The sequence below is a fragment of the Lepidochelys kempii genome, chromosome 21 (genome assembly GCF_965140285.1).
Source record: "Lepidochelys kempii isolate rLepKem1 chromosome 21, rLepKem1.hap1, whole genome shotgun sequence".
Taxonomy (NCBI): domain Eukaryota; kingdom Metazoa; phylum Chordata; order Testudines; family Cheloniidae; genus Lepidochelys; species Lepidochelys kempii.
Window position 1 is genome coordinate 13,910,109 of NC_136400.1, and position 18,504 is coordinate 13,928,612.

The window sequence follows — 18,504 nt, forward strand, 5'->3', positions numbered from 1 at the left end:
ATGGCTCTGGGGATAGCACAGGGGATGGGTGAAATGGGGACCAGCTGAAGTTGGGAAGGAAGACTTGAAGAGGGGGAGGGCTAGGGGATGTGATGCCTGAGCCCCTGAATGACTCTATGGTGTTAAACAGAATTTTCGCTGTTGCTTAGCTGCCTTCTCCCGTCTCAGAGGATCTTGCAGCATTAAACAATGGTTGCGGAGAAGTCCTGGAGGTTCCTTCTGCTTAGAAACAGTTGTCGTCAATACTCTCTCCTTGACTGGGCTGCAAAGGGTGGTTCCAGGCTCTTGCTGGTATTGTCTGGCTTTTAATGTGGTGGTTTTGTGTTCAGAGTGAAGATGTGCAGAGAACAAAGCTCCCACTTCCCTGCTGATCCTAGCGACCCTGGACCTTTCCAGGGAGCGGGGCCCATCGTCCACCATGCACGTGTGGTACTTGTCGTCGTCGTCGTCCCCCCCCCCCCGAGTCATCAGCGTTGGAGAGGAGGTGTAGTTGGCCTGTATGGCTTCGGAGGGGTGGGGGCAGGGGCAGGGAACTCCATGCTTTGAAAGGGCTCCTCCATTCTTGCCTCCCAGTTGGCGGTCAGTCTGCAAATGTCACCTGAGCTCGACGAACTCGCTGAAGAGTGAGGGAGTCCCTGGTGTGGCTTAGTTCTGAGATCTTCTCCTTGGAGGTAGGCTGCTGTGTTTATGACTTTCAAGATGAACCAGCTGCCCTGATCAACCTGGGGCCTTGTCTTCTCCAAAATGTAGAGACTTTGGCTCTTTAGTCAGTCATAAAAATTACCAGACCCTTCCCACCTCTAAGCTCTTCTCTGGACTTCCTCCAGAAGGTGTCCTCCTGCAAGGCAAGGTGCCCCAACTGGACTCAGTCTTCCAGGGTGCGGCGTCTCCCTGTTCTTCTGTAGCTGTAAAATACCTTCTCTCCTCTTGTTTATAATAATGGTTGTTTTGCCGCAGCCAAGTAACCTGTTACATCTCTGCCGCTACTGTGCAGGGGCAGGATGACCCAGTGGTTAAGATGCTAGCCTGCGGCTCAGGAGACTCTGGTGCAATTCCCTTCTTTGCCACAGACTCCTTGTGGGACTTGTGGGCCCGTCACTTAGCCTCCGTGCATCTGTAAAACAGCACTGCCCTGCTCGTAGGGGTGCGTGAGGGCACATATGCTAAAGACTGTGAAGTGCTCAGATCCTGCAGTCAGGGGGACCTTAGAGAGCAATGCATTCTTGCTCTTCATGGTGCTGAGAATCAGATTCTTACATCCTTCTGGTTGCCCAGAAATGCCAGGTTTTTTTTACCTACCAATGCAAAAGATTCCCTTGGGATTTTTTAGCTTAGTAAAAGGCATCACCTCTCCTATTTCCTGCCCTGCCATCCCCTGGCACCGGAATCTTTCCGACAACTATCCACTAATGATAACAGAGGTGTTAACGATATTTCTATCTTTAGTGTTCCTGACAAACTGAAAGTTGAGTCACAGCCCTGCTGTTGAAAGAACAGGAGGACTTGTGGCACCTTCGAGACTAACGAATTTATTTGAGCATAAGCTTTCGTGAGCTACAGCTCACTTCATTGGCTGCCCTGCTGTTGATAGCCATTGATAAACCAAGCAGAAAGTAACCTGCCTTGCCTCAGCCCCAGAGATTATCCCCAGTCCCCTGTGACTTCTTCATAGTACTGCTCTTATAACAAACTCTTGCTTTGGTTATTTAACCTGCCTGCTCCCCATAGACATGGTCTGAGACAGTCGATTCACGTGTTCGAGGGTGATGGTCGCCTTTCCCCTCTTACCTTTAAAGCTTTGGACAGAGAAAGTATTTCGCTCTACGTTATTGTGATTCCTCTCAGGCTGTGTTGGGGGAAATAACTTGATCAACTGGGTTTTGTTTAACTTTAGTCACCGGGTTTTAAAAATGACCTGATTTAGAGCAAAGTGTGTCTTTTGTGCTTTGTAGCTTAGAAATGACTTGGCTCTCTCTCTCTTTGTTTATTTTTTTTTTTTTGCACTTTCTCTCGAAAGTAATTTTAAATCTTAAAAAAACAATCAAAAGTATTAGCGTTCGCAGTTACTTCATGTTCTCTGCGGGTGCTGGCATCTCTTCAGCACATGGCCAATAAATTGAATTCTAAGAGCCCTGCAGTGAGTGGCCCAGGCATGCACTCTGAAGCCTGTTCCACACACACGCACGCTCTCTCGAACCTGAAAATACCGGCACTTTAATTATCAAATGACTTGGCTCTTGCACAGCCACCATTTTGTGTTTTACTGTTGCCGTGAAGCTTAGCACGGTACATCTGCTACCGTGTGAAGGGCCATGTCAGGGGTGGGCAAACTTTTTGGCCCGAGGGCCACATCTGGGTGGGGAAATTGCTTGCAGGCCTGGGGCAGGGGATTGGGGCATGGGGGCGGAGTGCGGTGTGTGGGAGGGGGTGCGGTGTGTAGGAAGGGGCTCAGGGCAAAGGGTTGGGGCAGAGGAGCGGTGTGGGGTGTAGGAGGGGGCTCAGGGCAGGAGGTTGAGGTGCAGGAGGGGCGTGGGGTACAGGAGGGGGCTCAGGGCAGGGGGTTGGGGTACAGGAGGGGTGCGGGATGCGGCAGGGTGCTCAGGGCAGGGAGTTGGGGTGCAGGAGGGGGCTCAGGGCAGGGAGTTGGGGTGCAGGAGGGGCACAGGGTGCAGACAGGGGCTCAGGGCAGGGAGTTGAGGTGCAGGAGGTGTGCAGGGTGCAGGCAGGGGGCTCAGGGCAGGGAGTTGGGGTGCAGGAGGGGTGTGGGGTGCAGGCAGGGGGCTCAGGGCAGGGAATTGGGGTGCAGGAGGGGTGTGGGGTGCAGGCAGGGGGCTCAGGGCAGGGAGTTGGGGTGCAGGAGGGGTGCGGGGTGCAGGCAGGGGGCTCAGGGCAGGGAGTTGGGGTGCAGGAGGGGTGTGGGGTGCAGGCAGGGGGCTCAGGGCAGGGAGTTGGGGTGCAGGGTGGGTTCAGGCTCCGGCCCGGCGCTGCTGACCTAGAGCGGCCCCGGGGTGGTAGCTGCGTGCCCCGGCCCCAGCGCCGCACCACTCCGGGGAGCAGCCGGCACCACGTCCCTGTGTGGCCCCCTGGGGGGGGAAAGGGGGTGGCACAGAGCTCTGTGTGTTTCCCTCTCCTGTGGGTACCTCCCCCGAAGCTCCCATTGGCTGTGGTACCCTGTTCCTGGCCAATGGGAGCTTTGGGGGAGGTACCCGCAGGCAGGAGCCGTGTGCGGAGCTCTCTGCCCCCCCACTCCCAGGGGCTGCCGGGACATGGCGTGGTCGCTTCCCGGAGCAGTGCGGCGCCATGGGGGTGGCAATCCCACGAGCCGGATCCAAAGCCCCGAGAGGCCGTAGTTTGCCCACCCCTGGGCCACATCCTGCTCTCTGTATCTAGTACTTCAATAATGCACTAGCTCTAGCCATCAGCACAAACTGTTTATTATTTGTATGATCGTAGTACCTAGGAGCCCCAGTGCTGGCCCGCGATCCCATTGTGCTAGGCGCTGTACAAACACGGAGCAAGCGGACGGGCCCTGCCCCATGGGTCTGATTTGGTGCCGCGCCTCCAGGAGGTTCAGTCCACCAGGAGTGGGGAAAAGATCGCTTTGTGCCTTCTGGGCTGTACCATGAGCCAGTATGGCCCCGGCCTAAGTTTAGAGCAGCCCCCCAGTAATCCATCCTGTGCTGTGGCCCAGTCCAGAATCCCCACAGCGTGATGCTCTGAGCTTGTCCCCCACGCCAGAGCTTGTGAGGAGCAGTGGCATCTGCTGTGTCTGGAAATTCTGCCTTGGCTAGCTGCAGCCCAGTGCCAGCCCCCGTGTGCTGTGAGGGCACTGCGTAGGGGTTGGAGCAGGGGACAGAATCTGCTCCATGGCTCCAGCTCTATCCAGTGGGAAGAGCAAAGGCTGTAGCTCTCTTGAGCTCTGCAAGGCAGGGAAAATCAGGGCAGGGAGAGAGGAAGAGTTTACCGGAGGGCCTGGGTTGCGGGGGGATGAGTGGTGGTGGGGCAAAGCTGAGGGTCTTGTAAAGGTCAAGTTCCTAACTGGCTTTTCTTGAATAAGCAGACAAAACCATCACACACTTTAAAATGTTGTTCAAGGAACATCGCACTGAAAAACCCCAACCAAAATCCCATGCCTTTAAGCCACGTGCATGGAGAGTTCAGAGAAGGTAAATATTCACAGCTCATCCAGCCTCGACTCTGGCATCGCCTGTCCACCATCACCACCTGTTGCACGAGGATACGCTTGTGTCTGAGCTTTGGAAGTCACGGACTAAAAATGCCGTGTATCGCATTCTAGACGCATTGACTAGCTGGCCATTGTATCATGCGTGATACCATTGTAGTCTGACACCTTTCTCGCCATAGTAAATAAGTAATGTGCTAGCCTGGCTTGAGGTCTGTGGATTGGATGAAGGTGGATATGTGGTTGTATCTGGATGGCTGGTCTCCAGTGCTCAATGTAAGGGGAAGGTGAATGGTATACTGAGGTTTCCAGTTGGCAAATGGAGGATGGATGAGTGGATTGGGTCTCTTAGCTAATGGTGGATGAGTAGAAGGATATTGTCCTTGACCATGTGTGGAGAACTAGATGGGTTCTTGGCTGTAGCAGCTTGCTGTGGTGACAGGTTGAGAGTCTGGCATGTGACAGAAGTGCTGGGGTCTGTGGCCCAAGCCAAGTGGGTGTACTTGAGGGTGCTCTCTGGGCCATGTATGGTGGGTAATAACTTGAGGATTCATAGCCCATATTGGAACTACATGTGATGGCTGGAGTGAGCAGGTTTCTGGACAATGTTAAAAGCTGGGTGTGCATATGGGGCAAAGCTAAGATGACATGCATATGATATTGCAGATGGGTTCAGTTATTTTAGAGACTGTATGAACTGGGAGGATATTTGGCTGTTTCTCTGTTTGTTTCCATAGTGATAAATGTTTGGTGTTTAAAAATGGTAACATTCATCTTAACTTGACTATCAAGTATCAACCTTAAAGGGTTTTGCTGTTTGTACAGCGCCTAGCACGATGGGGGCCTGGGCCATGAATGGGGCTCATAGGTGCTACCACAACACAAATAGAAGAGGCACAAACTTTAACTGACATGATCTTGGGTCCCCTGGGTCCTGGGGATTGAAGGAGTCCACACAGTCCCCACGAGGCAAGGAAACTCCGGGTACTTCATCTTTTAATCTTTAACGGTGGGTAGCTGGCTGAAACATACCTGGCATCACAGTAACCCCTTGCTGTGTGCAGGTTCTTATCGTGGTGGGATCTGGATCCTGCCATCTGGGAGCAATTCTCCTGTGAAAGGAGAGGATCCAGTGGCTGGAAATTGAAGCTAGACACACTCAAACAGCGACTAAGGTGTAGCGAGGGTGACAAACCGTTGGTACAAGTTACCACGGATTCTCCATGAGTTGGGCACCTGGAAATGAGACTGGATGTCTTCCAAATGCTCTGCTCGCGCTCAGCCACAATTGAAGGCTTGATGCAGGAATCCGTGGGAGGAATTCTCTGGCCTGTGTTATGCAGGTGGCCAGACCAGATGATCACAAAGTCCCTTTTGGGCCTTAATTTATAGGGGTCCTATGTTGGCAGAGAGACAAGCTTGCTAGAAATAATGAGCATTTGCCCCACTCCCTGGCCTCTTCTGGGGTTCGTTGGCCTGCATGGACAGTAGTGGGCTGGGGGACAGAAAAGCCTGAATAGGTATGGAGCCCTCCTCATTCCAACTTTGATCACAAATGAGGCTGCAAAGAGGAGTGTGAAACCTGTCTGAGGGTTTCACTGGGTGGCTGTTGCATCCGGCAGGACTCAGATACTCCCTGGAATGCTAAATAGCTCTGAATGAGTTCAGACGAAGCGTGGCCACCCAAAATAGCTCTGGTGGAGGAAGCGGACGTGATTAGGAAGGTGAGGCTCACTGCGATAATTGTATCATGCAGCTTTTTTCCTTGACTCTACAGAATGAGCTGACAAGGGCTTTTATCTCACTTAGGTGCTTATCTGCCCCCTGTTACCGTAGTATCTGAGCAGCTCGCAGCCCTTACTGTATTTATCCACCCAGCACATCTGTGCGGTCGGGCTGTGATGTTATTCCCACTTTACAGGTGGGGAACTGTGCCACAGAGGGGGTAAGTGACTCACTCAAGGGCACAGAGGAAGTCTGTGGCAAAGCAAAGAATCTAACCTGGGTCTCAAGTCCCAGACGAGCACCCTAACCACTAGGCCATCCTTCTGCCCAAGCAATGCGCAATATACTATGGCCCTCGGCGCTGCTATCTGCCTTGAGCACCTCCATGGCGGATGTCCTGCATCAGTTTGGAGAAGGCCTCCTTTGTGGAGGCCTGAATTTCCAGGAACAGTAGGTTCCTCGGTGGTACCAATATCTTAGTAAAGAGGCTGGTCTGAGTCTGTTCCCCCAGTCCCTCCTGGGGCTAGCTCACATGAGACATTCCCTCTGGCTGCTTCCCCCAACCTCTTGGTGCCCAGGGCTGCAGATGCCAGCTCCCTGCTCAGTGGCTTCTCTAGACTCTTCTGTAACTTGGACCCTTTTCACCCCTCCCAGCCTTCCCTGCCGTGCGGCCATCCCCTCCACCTGGCCTGGTGTCAGTCTTCCTCGGCTGCTGGCTCTCGGGTGTGGGCAATGACGCAGCTTACCAGGGGCGCTGGAACAATGTGTACGGTGGGGGATGCTGCGAGCCATTGAACCAGACTGTCAACCCTGGATAGGATGGAAACCACGTCAAGCCCAGGGGTGCGGCAGCCCCCTTAGTTCCAGCACCTACTGCTTCCCTTTGGACAGGCTCCTGTTGCAGCTGCCAGGCAGCCTGTCCCCCTGCTGCACCCAGTAGCCTCTCTCCCCTGGCACCAGCTCCTTGTTCTCCAGCAGCACCCTTCCCCTAGCCTCCCTGTGTGGCTCGCTCTCTGGCTTGGGCATGTGGAATGTTTGTCACGGCAGTATTTAAACATAGGAGCTCGGAGGGCTCCTGCATGGTCTCTGGGGTGGCTCTGCCCAACCACTTCCTTCTCCTTGTCTCTGCCCCCCGCCCCATTATTTGCATTGCTGATAGTACCCGGGATCCCAGTCATGGACCTGGGCTCTGCTGTGCCAGGCGCTGTACAAACACAGAAGAAAAAGGCAGTTGCCTGTGGAGCTTGGTCTCGTCGCACTGCCGTTTCCTCGAGCAGCTTCCCTTCCTGCCCCTTGAGGTCTCCGTACCCTGCTTCTCCTGCCATGGTCCTGCACCTCTAGCCCCACAGAGGCGACTGGGACCCAATTGTCACTCGCTGCCTCTGCCCTTGGCCTGCTGGGTCTCTCTTCAAGGTAAATTGGGAGTTTGCCCAGGGGTCGTGACTGGCTTCCTAAAGGGTCCGGCGTGGTCTGTTTGACCCCATTGGCCTTGGTGACCGGGGTCTGAGCTTTCAGAGCAAATCCTAGGGGAGAGGTTAGAAAATCCCTCTGCTCCTACAGATCCTCCACAGATTTGGATGAATGCTAGACTCTCCTTAAGGGAGGCTGCTGGGGGGAGAGCATCCGGCAGCCAGTCCTGCGGATCTGTGGTGTGCCAGATCTTTCCCTGTGAGTGTATGCTGGGTGTGTTGAGGGGGTGGATTTGCTAGCTGCAGTTTCTGGCTGGTATGAATCTGGCTAACAGCTAGCATGGACTGCGAGCCAGGGAGGAGAGGGGTGAGAAATGGGGGGGCTGGGGAAGGAGAACGAGGGGGCACGTCCGTGCAGGTGGCTGCGGCTCGCTGCGCTGTGATGGAAGCAGGCAGGCAGTCAGTTCTGGGTTCTAAAGGGCATGGCAGAGCCGCGGCTCAGCTGCTAGCTTGCCAAAGGGGCTCCGTGCTCGGGGCATCCCTGCCAACGGGGATAGTGGCGAGTGCTCTTCCTGACTGAGGGAAGGGCTCCTTCGCTGCATGGGGACCTGCCTGCGTCTTTGCGGGGCTGGGTTCACTTTGCCTGCCTCCGCTGAAGGGGAGAGTCCTGTGAGCCACGGAGGAGCTTCCAGCGAGGTCCTGCGGACGGGAAGTCGGCTCTGGGTACCGCTGTGGCTTTGGCTGGTTTGTTTTCCTTTGTACATTTTAACACTGTAAGATGGTGAAGTGGGTTATAAAGAGCCCTGCCACTGTGCAGCTGCGTCTCTCATCGCAGGGTTGCTCTGGCTGCCTTCACCTCGCGCTTGTCGAGATCTGTAAAAAAAAAAAAAAAAAAATGCTCGTATTGTCGGATACAGTACAGAGCAAGATGGTCTGAACCCGGGGCGTGCTCTGAGAGTTTGAACAATGAGGCAACCCCACAGGCTGTGTCTGCCTCCAGTGCTGAGCTGATGGGAGGAGAGGGAGGGGTTGTGGGGTGTGTGTGTTTTTATGAAATCCCTTCAAGTCTCCCAGGCTGAGAATTGTATCCACAAATGCAGCTTGTGAGCATCTGGGGAAGAGGTGATGGAGATGCAACGGGGAAGGGAGCCGGCGATGGGAAATCTAAGCTGTTGCTGTGTGTAGCCACTGTTTGCAGCTTGGGCGGAGCTGGGTGTGTGTGTTTGTGGGGGGGGGAATCATCAGATTTAGTAAGAAAAACAGGAGGGTTTCTTGGTAAGAATGAGTAAAATGGGAGAGTAAATTGGCCAGGGTCTAATAATGTCTCTCTGTTTGTTTGTCTGCTGGGTAGGAGCTGGAATGAGGGTGGTCTGTGAGAACTCCTCCCTCCGGTGTGGGCACCTGCTGTACAGCATGCTGCTTGCCAGGGCCAGGTCAGATTTCACAGCATCAGCTGGGCTGCAGGGTTGTGGCAAACTGTCTTTCCTTTGTGCCTGTGGATTCACAGATAAACGTACTGTCTCTGTTTCTCTGCAAATCATGTTACAGGGAGGGACCATGGCCGGGGGGTAGGGGGGTTAGTCAGGAGCTTGTCGTGGTTGGGGGTCTCTTCCCAGCTCTGCTACTGTCTCCACACACAAGTCTTAAAGGGCAATTGTTCCCTGAAAAGTGACCGTATAACGGGCCTCCCCAGGGTCTTGTCTCTCTCCCTGGGTATGTCTATGCAGCTCGTGAAGGTGTGGTCATAGTACAGATAAGCATACCCGTGCAAGCTTTAATCTAGATAAGGTGGCATGGGCTAGCAACCAGAGTCCAAGCCTGCCAGGGACCCTGGATATAAACTCCAGTTGCTAGTCCGTGCTGAAGCCCATCTTACCATAGCTACACTCCCTTTGTTATCTGTGCTAAGTAGAGGAGAGCTGGCATGGGTATGGCTACCTGTGCTTCAATCACACCTTCACTTGCAGTGTAGCCGTTACCCACTGAGAGAGAGAGACACACACACAGTCTAGCTGCCAGCCCTACAGACTTCCCGGGATCGGAGACTCACGCTGGTGTACATTAGCTGAGAGGTGTACATTAGCTGTCCTCACTGCAACTCATGCATCCACTAACATGCTCCAATTTGGTGGGAAAAGATGGGATGAATCCAGTGATATAAGTTTCTGAAGTCTGCCCCTTGCACACTTAAACAAATCTGCGGTCCTGCTGAAGGGTGTCTACTTTAAATGCCCTCGGTAAAGCAAAAATCCCTCCATTCTTGTCTCCCTAAGTGACCGGATAAAACAGGTGGGCCTTATATCATGCCATGAAAGTCAAAGACTGAGACGGATGGGAGAACAAGGCTGAGGGCCCTTCACAAAGTACCCAGTCAAATGTGAAGACTGTTAGCAAATGCTCTCTGGTTTATATGGACCATTGTGGTGGTAGATTTGGAGAGAAGTGGCATGTGAACCGCTGGAATGCATGCCATTTGAGGCTTCATAGCTCTCAACCACCAACACTGTGTTTAGCATGGTTTCCTTTGTCCTCTAGACGTTAAGACTGTAATAGTCAGTATCACTCTTTTCTTTTTCGGAAGATCAGTACTACATTTGCTGATTTCCTGTCGTCTTGTTAGCACTTCAACAGGCTTGTCAGCCAGCTTGTCAGTTTTCGGATGGGCATTATCCAGTGTGGCTGACTTTAGATGTTCTGAGCTTCCCAGTTGTATCCTCTCATCACTTGCTATTTTTAGATAGTCTGGACAAGTAGGGTTTAAGAAAAGTTATCTCTAGAAGAAGACTAGTTTGAAGGAGTTCAGTGGCCCAGCCATGTTCTCCCCCCTCCGCATTTATTAATGGTCCAGTTTTCTCCCTTGTGGTATCCTTTCCTTCATATCTTCTTGTCACTTAGCGAAAAGGCCCAAAAGTTTTCTTTTTCGGCTGCCTTAATTCAGTCTGCAGGGATGAAATACTTAATGATGGTCCTTGTCTGATTGTGTCACCCTTGTGTTTTAATTGCCAGGTTTTTTTTTTTTTTTTTTTAAGAACCTTGTGTCTTTGAGGACGAATCATGAAGCCACACCAGGCTGGTCTGTCTATACTAAGGAAAATGCATTATGTGGCTGCTTTCCTAGTAATATTACCTAGCTCTCTAGGTGCTTTTCATCCGTAGATCTCAAAGCACTTTACAAAGAAGGTCCGTATCCTCATCCTCATTCTACATATGGCAAAACTGAGGCACTGATAGGGCAGTGATTTGCCCAGTTTCACCCAGCAGGCCTGTGGCAGAGCTGGGAATAGAAACCAGATCTTCTGAGTACTAGGTCAATGCTCTTTCTACTAGGCCACACTGCCTCAACTGTGTTCCCTCCCACCAAGCTAAATGCAGTCGTTTTTTTGGATCCTGGACTGTGACAGACATGGTGTGTTTTGAAATGTGCCAGCTGATCGTGGATCGGTGGCTATGTTTCAGCAATACATCTGCCATCTTCCGTACACATTACATGTTTTAGTTACGTGATGCATTTTCCCTGTATAGCCAGGGCTGTTCGCTGCTGCTTGTTCTCTATTAGAATTCTCATTGTGCCCTAATTGAGACCCAGCCCATGTCATGGGATTTCCCTGGGCCTTTCCTCTACTGGAGGATTGTTCATCTTCTTCCCATTGCACCTGACTCGCCAATGACATTTCCTGGTCTGATCCCCTTGAACTGTGCACAGTCAGGCATGGGACCAGAGCTGTGCAAGTAGCTGCAGACCTTGGAGCCAAGCTTCTCCGTTACTCACACTTGCATTGAGTTCTCACGATGGCTGGAAGCCAAGGTGGACCTTCCTTGGTCAGGACAACACCTCCTGGATCACGAGTCTGAAGAACCTTTTTCTGCATGAGCATAGAGCCCAATCTTCATCACCACTGGCTTTGGGTGCCCGATTCTGGAGACACCTTAAGGTGCCCAGGGTGGGCTCCAAAAAAAACCCAGAGGCTCCCAAACGCACCTGGCTGCTTCTGAAAAATGTGGACTCTGTGTTCTGCCATTTAGGGTACACTTGGAGCTTTGCTTTCTGGTCTTCTCCAGACCCGTGTATGGGGCTTGGCCTACGCTTAAGTTAGGATGGCACAGCTACATAAGTGAGGGTAGCCCCTAGTGTAGATGCAGCTGTGTTGATGGAAGAATGCTTCCCTCGATGTAGCTACCGTCATTTGGGGCGCGGTGTTCCCACAGCAATGGAAAAACCCCTTCCATCAGTGTAGGCTGGCATCGCGAATCTGGGAGAGTCCCCACAGGGTAGACATACCCTGTGTCTGTCGGGGAGTTACACGCTGGGGAGAGCCATTGCCTGTCGCAGAATGAGGTATAACGAGCGCTGTGTGCATGGGCTCTCAGGGCGTACAGGGAGACTGTGTTCTCGTGGGAAAGAGCTTCGCACGGTGCAGGCCCACAAAATGATCCCAAGTCGCGTTTCTCTTGTTTGTCTCCTACTTGCACGTCCGCTCTTGCAGTGCAGCCCTGGCCGGCCGGTGCTCAGGGTGGCTGGATGGGAACGGGCAGGAAAGGTGGTATAGTGGGTAGGCTGCTGGTCCGTGACGCGAGAGACGTGGTTTCAATTCCTGACTTAGTCACAGGCCCTTGGGCAAGTCATTTAATCCGGCCTGTGCCTCTGTGCCCCATCTGTGAAAGGAGGGGAGCAGCCCTGCCCTGGCTCACGAGTTTCTACACCAAAGACGCCCAGGTGCTTGCTCACTACGGTGGTGGTGGCTGTCGCACTCCCTAGGTAGACGCCCCTCTCGCTTGCTGCCCTTGGAGCAAAGCACTGGATGGCATTGGTGCTGTACTGAGGGGGGTGGCATTAATCTGGGGGAAGAAGAGCTGGGGAGGGGGGGCACTGTGCACCCTGGCTGACTGATGGAAATCTAATACCTCCACCACCTCAGCAGAGGCTGAGTGGAGCCTGCCGTGTCACTGGTGCCTAACGAGCACGGCCGTGATGGAGACCACCCTGGTACATCCTGCTGTCACAGCACCAGGGGTTGGCAACCCCTAGCGTAATGGCTGTGCTGGCGTCTGTGTTACAACCTCCCCCATCCCGTTCAGGGAGGCTACCCCCCTGCCCCGTCCCTTCTGCCTGAAGCTCCGCCCCCACAGGGGCCAGAGGAAGCCTGAGCCCCCCCACCACGGCCAGAGGAGCCACCCCAAGCCCATGCACCGGCCCACCTGCCTGGAGGAGCTGCCCAGAGCTCTGGCTGCCCGGAGAAGCTGCCCCAATCCCTGCCACAGCCCCGCACCCCCAGAGTCACTGGTTCCCCGCCACCCGAGTTTCTTTCTAGGGGTGTCAGGACTATGTGCCTGGAGAGCTTTTCCTTGGGGTTTTGACCCCAGTGATCCGTTGCTTGTTAGCTTTGGTAGATGCAGATAGTCCAGGTGACTCATTGCTGACCCACGAGGGATCGAACAGGGACGTCCGCAGCTGAAAGCAAGAGTGGCTACAGCTTGAGCTACAGAGCCGAAGTGCTCTATCTGGGGGCTATAACCACTCACGCTTTGTGTGTCGGGCGCAGAAGGGGACCTTGTAACACACCCACCAATGGGTTCTCCTAGGACTAACTGCAGCCCCGGCTGCCTCTGCAGTGTTTCCTTCTCCAAAGTCTGCAGTTGTCTTCACTAGTCTGTGCAGCACGACAGTCTTGATTTGGCATCTAGACCTGAGGCTCGCTTTAGGACAGCAGTTCTGCCACCTTGGTCTACTCTGAACTCTTCGGTGCACCTTCCTGGGGGTTCTGTTCCTGCTAGAATCCCGGAAGTGGGGGCATGCAGATACCACTGTGAAGAGGGGTTGCCCACCTTAACTATGGCACACTTAGAGCATTGTCTCTTGCCTCTGTGTCGTCTCACTCCCCACCAGTCTTCCCTTCTCCTTGGAGTCCTGCTTTGATAGGAATTGGGGCTTCAGTGGCAGGAGCTGAGGCAGCTGGGGACCATCTGGCTTCTTAGAACCTCATGGTTCTGACTGGGATGTTCTTGTGGTCCCAATATCTTCTGCTGTTCTAGACGATGACACCAAGCTGGTGGGGAGAGGGGCTGCAAGCACTTTGGAGGACAGGGTTAGAATTCAGAACGGCCTCAACAAATTGGAGAATTGGTCTGAAATCAACAAGATGAAATTCAATAAAGAAAAGTGTAAAGTACTTCACTTTGGAAGGAAAAAATCAACTACACAAATACAACATGGGGAATAACTGGCTAGTACTAGTGAAAAGGAGCTGGGGGTTGCCATGGCTCACAAATTGAACGGGTCACCAGTGCGATGCTGTTGCGGAAAAGGCAAATGTAATTCCGGGATATGTTAATAGGAGTGTTGTATGTGGGACGCAGGAGGTAACCGTGCTGCTCCACTTGTCACTGGTGAGGCCCCAGCTGGAGTACTGTGTCCAGATGTGATTAGAAAGAGGTTAACAAATTGGAGAGAGTCCAGAGGAGAGCAACAAAAATTATCAGAGGTTTGGAAAATGTGACCTATGATGACAGGCTGACGGGACTGGGCATGTTTAGTCCTGAGACGAGAAGGCTGAAGGGGAACATATTTCTTCAACTATGTGAAAGGTTGTTATAAAAAGGACAGTGATCTATTGTTCGTGGCCACTGAGGGCAGGACAAGAAGGAATTAGCTTAGCTTGCAGCAAAGGCTAGTTAGATAGGATTTTCAGAAAAGCTTTCAAACTCCCAAGGTAGTTCAGTGCTGGAACAGGTGACCTAGGGAGGTCGTGAAATCCCCAGAACTGGAGTTTTTTAAGACCAGCCTGGACAAACCTCTGTCAGGGGTTTTGGCCCTGCCTCAGTGCAGGGGGCTGGACTTGATGACCTCTCAGGGTCCCTTGCAGCCCCACATCTGTGTTTCTAGGATTCTGTGAGTCTCCATACAGAACCCATCAAGGAAGAGCCCAACCTCACAATGCCACTTGTGACTGCAGACAGGTGCCTGAAGGAGCTCTGCACTGGCCCATGGCATAGGGAGTCAGGGATGGATGTGGCAGGGGAATGACACAATCTGAAGTGGAAGAGTATGAAAGCTGCAGCCGTCCTGCTAGCTGGTGACATTGTGTGTTGCTGGATGGGGCTGGAGTGATGGGGTCTCTGCCCTTGGAGTTTGGCGTGGGAGGGGCATGGTAATGTTGAAGCTATTCTGAGCTGTCCTCTGTAGGCAGACCGACAGGCAGAGCTGAGCCGATGGGTAGTATAGCATGGACCAGGGCACAGCCGCTCTGGTGCCTCCAGATAGAGCCAGCCTCTAAGGGCTTTTTAGCTGGGGAGTGATGTGGACTCTGGATGACTGGCTAGAGGATCTGCTCAGGGCTGACCCCGGGGAGCGCTGGGCTTGGGAGATCACGGCCAGGCTGCAGAACTCACTGAATTAGTTTAGCTCTGTGGAGCTGACATTTTAGGAGGGAGCTGAATGGAAATTGAGCTGAGCTAATAGCCAGCGCTGCCTTTTGTGGTACGAACAGCTCTGAATCGCGCTCCTCCTGGGAAAGGGAAGGGGCCTCCTTTGAATCTCGGCAGCACGGCTGCAAACCATGCTGCTCTTCAGATTTTTGGAGTGTTTTCAAGTTGACCCCCTTCATCTCGCTGAAGGTCAGCGCTGCTCTTTCAAATCCTGGTGCCTCAAATCCTCCCTAAAAATAGGGAAACGATGCCAAATCGCAGCATTCCCATGAGCTGCTTGCGCTGCTCCCCTCTCCCTCTGCTCCGCTTCCTCTGGCTTCACGTGCCCGTTCAAGGGAACCCATGCAAAACACAATGAGAAGGCGATATTCAGCTTGCCCAGCTACATGCTCAAGCCGGGAATCAATGAGGCTAAAGTTGCATCCTTAACTCTGCCCTGTGCATCACCCTGCAGGCTTTAATGACATGCTTACAATTTCTCGATTGATGAGGGGAGTTTCTCCCGCAATCTTGGGCACTCCGTGTGTGTCTAGCAGCAATATGTATTCCAGGCAGGCTCTGTGGAAGTCAGTTAGGTACACGTACATGCTGCTGTTTACTTAAAAGCTTTTATCGGTTGCATCTCTAGGACATTGTTTGGGCCAGCGATACAGGGGCATCCTGTAAATTGCAGTGTGGCTACTGGTGCTGTTTCCCCTCCTCTGTTGGGTCTCCTGCTTGTCCCCAGGCCTTGATGCCTTTTTAGCCAGCCTTCTTTTGTGTATGGCACAGCTGGCAGTGATGCCAATATCACCTAGTGCTTTTCAGCCACAGACCTCCAAGCCCTCCACAAAGGAGGTAATGGCTGCAGCTCAGAATGGCAGAATGCATGCTCCAGATATCCAGGTTGAATTTCTTTTGATGACAAGCAGGTGCTTTCCAAGAGGGTGGATCTACAGAGGCAGCTTCTAAGCCTGCCGAACGAACGAAGCGTTCGTGTCATGTGGCTGCAGACAAGAGTGAACGTCTCTTAGAATCATAGAATATCAGGGTTGGAAGGGACCTCAGGAGGTCATCTAGTCCCACCCCCTGCTCAAAGCAGGACCGATCCCCAATTAAATCACTCTTCAGTTGTCTCCTCCTGCCCCAGTGGCAATTCTGTGTCCCGATCACAGGGCTCTTATCCAAAGGCTGGTTGTCTCAGAGGAAGCCTGGCTAGGAAGCGTGGCCCTGCCCCCGGCACGAGGGTTGAGGAGGGGTGCTGGGTATGCGTTCGTGCTGAGGAGTAAATTCTCCAGCAAGCTGGTGGTTAAGGGCTTGGAGGGAGAAGTCATTCTCTCTTCTGTACCTGGCTGCCTCTTGAAGACCAGAAGGCGTGTGTGAAGGCAGTGCTGTCTGTAGACGGTTCACCTCTCCAATGCCTTAGGCAGCACCTGGTGTTGGTTCCTGTTCATGCCGTCGGCTAATGCAGCTAAATCCCTGTGCTGGAAAGCTACTTTCTGCAGTCAGTGCTGCATCTCCTGTAAGGATACGGGCGTGTAGTGGGGGGAGTTGCCACTCCCGCCTAGCCCAGATACCGATCTATTCTTGACTCTTTACTGGGTTGTTGGTGTGTGAAGCAGCTGCCCATGGGTGCAGCATGCTGGAACAGGTCTGGCTTTGAGCTAGGGTCTGGCTGTCTGAACAGCCTTTGGAAAAGGCACCAACATGGGATGACCAGTGCCTCCAGGGGCTGTTTTTTCCCTCACTTGTGGCTGATGGCAACAAGTGCCTGTTTCCATTCTGTGACCCAAAAGGGGCCAGTGGATGACAAAAAACAGCATTTCAGAAGCCAGATTGAGGAACGCTCTTACGTAGGGTCTGAGAGTTTCCGTGGTGTCTGATTCGATGGACCCACGTAGTCCAACGGACTATGGTTCTGTCGAAACTTCTCTGCCCAGCTCTAGATTATCCCCCGTGTCTGGAGTTGCTGCAGAACCTGTCGAGGCTGCTTCGGTGTCTGCCAGCTTGAGAGATTTTCTCTGGGCCTTGCTCCTCCCTGGAATTTTTGCCCCCTTCAGCCCTATGGGTTAGTGGAAGTTGGGTGGCGGGGGGGGAGAAGAGCACTGCATGGATCCTAGTGACCCCGTTCTGGGTCTGTGAGTTCTTGTGGATGTGGTACATCGGCCGGAGGGAAGATAGCGGGGAAAGCATCATAAAGCTGTCATGACTTAAGGGAGAGCTCCCTTCACTGGCTGGCTACCAGTTCACTCCTTTGGATTCGGAGAAGGCACCCATGATGCCTGTTACAGAATTATAACTATTGGAAATCCCAGTGGATCTGGGCTGCTGTTCTTGGGGCTGGGACACTTGGAAGTTAAAATGCAGTACAAAAACCTCCTCTCTTTTGGGAAATATTGTGAGCATGGCCTGTGTGCCTGCAGTCAGCAGTGCCATGGCAATGGTGTGTGTGTGCGTGTGAGTGTGTGGTGACAGCCTGCTAGTAGCAGGGCTCCGTGTGACCCAAGACCCCCTTCATGCCAACTGGCAAGTGGGTTGCAGGAATATCTCGATTCTGATATGTACATCCTGGTTCACCACAGACTGTCATGTGAGGTCTCCTGAACTGTGTACAGATGCTATGTGAGGAATGATGTACGTATACCGAAAGTATCTTCATGTCTGTGTCACAGCAGAGGTGGTGTCAGAGATGTTTATTCGCCAGTCTCTGTCAGAATGCAAACTAAGCATCATAAGCGAACACAATGGATACCCACTTACGTGCGGAGGCAGCGGAAAGAGATGTGAAGCCAACAGGGAATCAGCACACAGGAAAATAAGCCATGGGGGGCTATCCTGTCTGAGTACAGAGGGTGAACTTCGGTGAGCATAAGTAGAAGGTAAAGAAGACGACACCCCTGCACCTAGGAAGTAAACGGAAAGCATGTTTGCATTCATGAAAACAGGATCACAGCCAGCCTTGGCTGGAAACGCTGCAGAAGATTTTTGGTGAACGAAGACTTCTTTAGACAGAAAGCTAACTTGTTTGTTTAGTGTCCAGAAAGCTGTCACACTCTGGGGGTGTAGCTCACCACAGTAAGTGTCTATCTCAGGGCAGACTCTCAGGAAACAGGGCAGACACCCCAAATTGGTGGTGTGCTCTATAATCAGATTTCACCAAACCAGTAACAAATCTGAACTCCTGGATCATTATACCAGTCTTACCATGGAGTCACAGACGGTCCCCTTAGACTCTCCAGCCTGTCTTGCCACCCAGACAAACTGGACTTTTTGGTGAAATGGTCACTTATACCAAAAATCACACCACATTCAGGTTGCTTCAAGTCCCAAGAGACCAGTCACTTACCCCCAGATCAACTGAAACTCGAGATCTTACACCAAAAACAACACTGGTAGCCAGTTCTATAGTAAACTAACTAAAGGTTTATTAGCTAAGAAAAGGAAATGAGTTACTGGGAGGTTAAAGCAGGTAAAATATATACACAGGTGAGTCAGTCTATAACTCCAAATGGTAGCAGAGATGTAGTCATCTGCCAGCTTCTCAAAAGTCTCTCAGGGCTACCCAGAATAACTCTTTCTCATTCAGTTATTCTGCCCTGTAAGAATCCAGACAGTCCAGAGATGAAGGCTCTTTCCCTGAATTCATTCTCATAGCTGCTTCTCAGAGAAAACAAGCCGACAGGGTCACTACCCACGTGGGCTCTTCCTCTGATGACGGAGAGTGAGGAATGCACTTGGAGTCTTTGACCTCCGATCATCACACAGAATAATCATTTGCTTTGAAAT

General features: G+C 52.5%; 1 protein-coding gene across 10 annotated transcripts in view; it reads left to right on the forward strand.

Annotated features, from left to right (window-relative positions):
- The window catches only part of PPFIA4 (PPFI scaffold protein A4), a 166,069-nt gene that overhangs the window by 8,880 nt on the left and 138,685 nt on the right, over positions 1-18,504 (forward strand). The window contains exon 1 of one of the 10 annotated variants that reach the window (XM_073320167.2): positions 7,768-8,061. The exons of 8 other annotated variants lie outside the window; for them this stretch is intronic. The gene's annotated coding sequence lies outside the window, so the exon portion shown is untranslated. Of the gene's footprint in view, positions 1-7,767; positions 8,062-8,729; positions 8,751-18,504 lie in introns of those variants that run through there. One more of the 10 variants, XM_073320170.2, reaches the window with a different exon arrangement.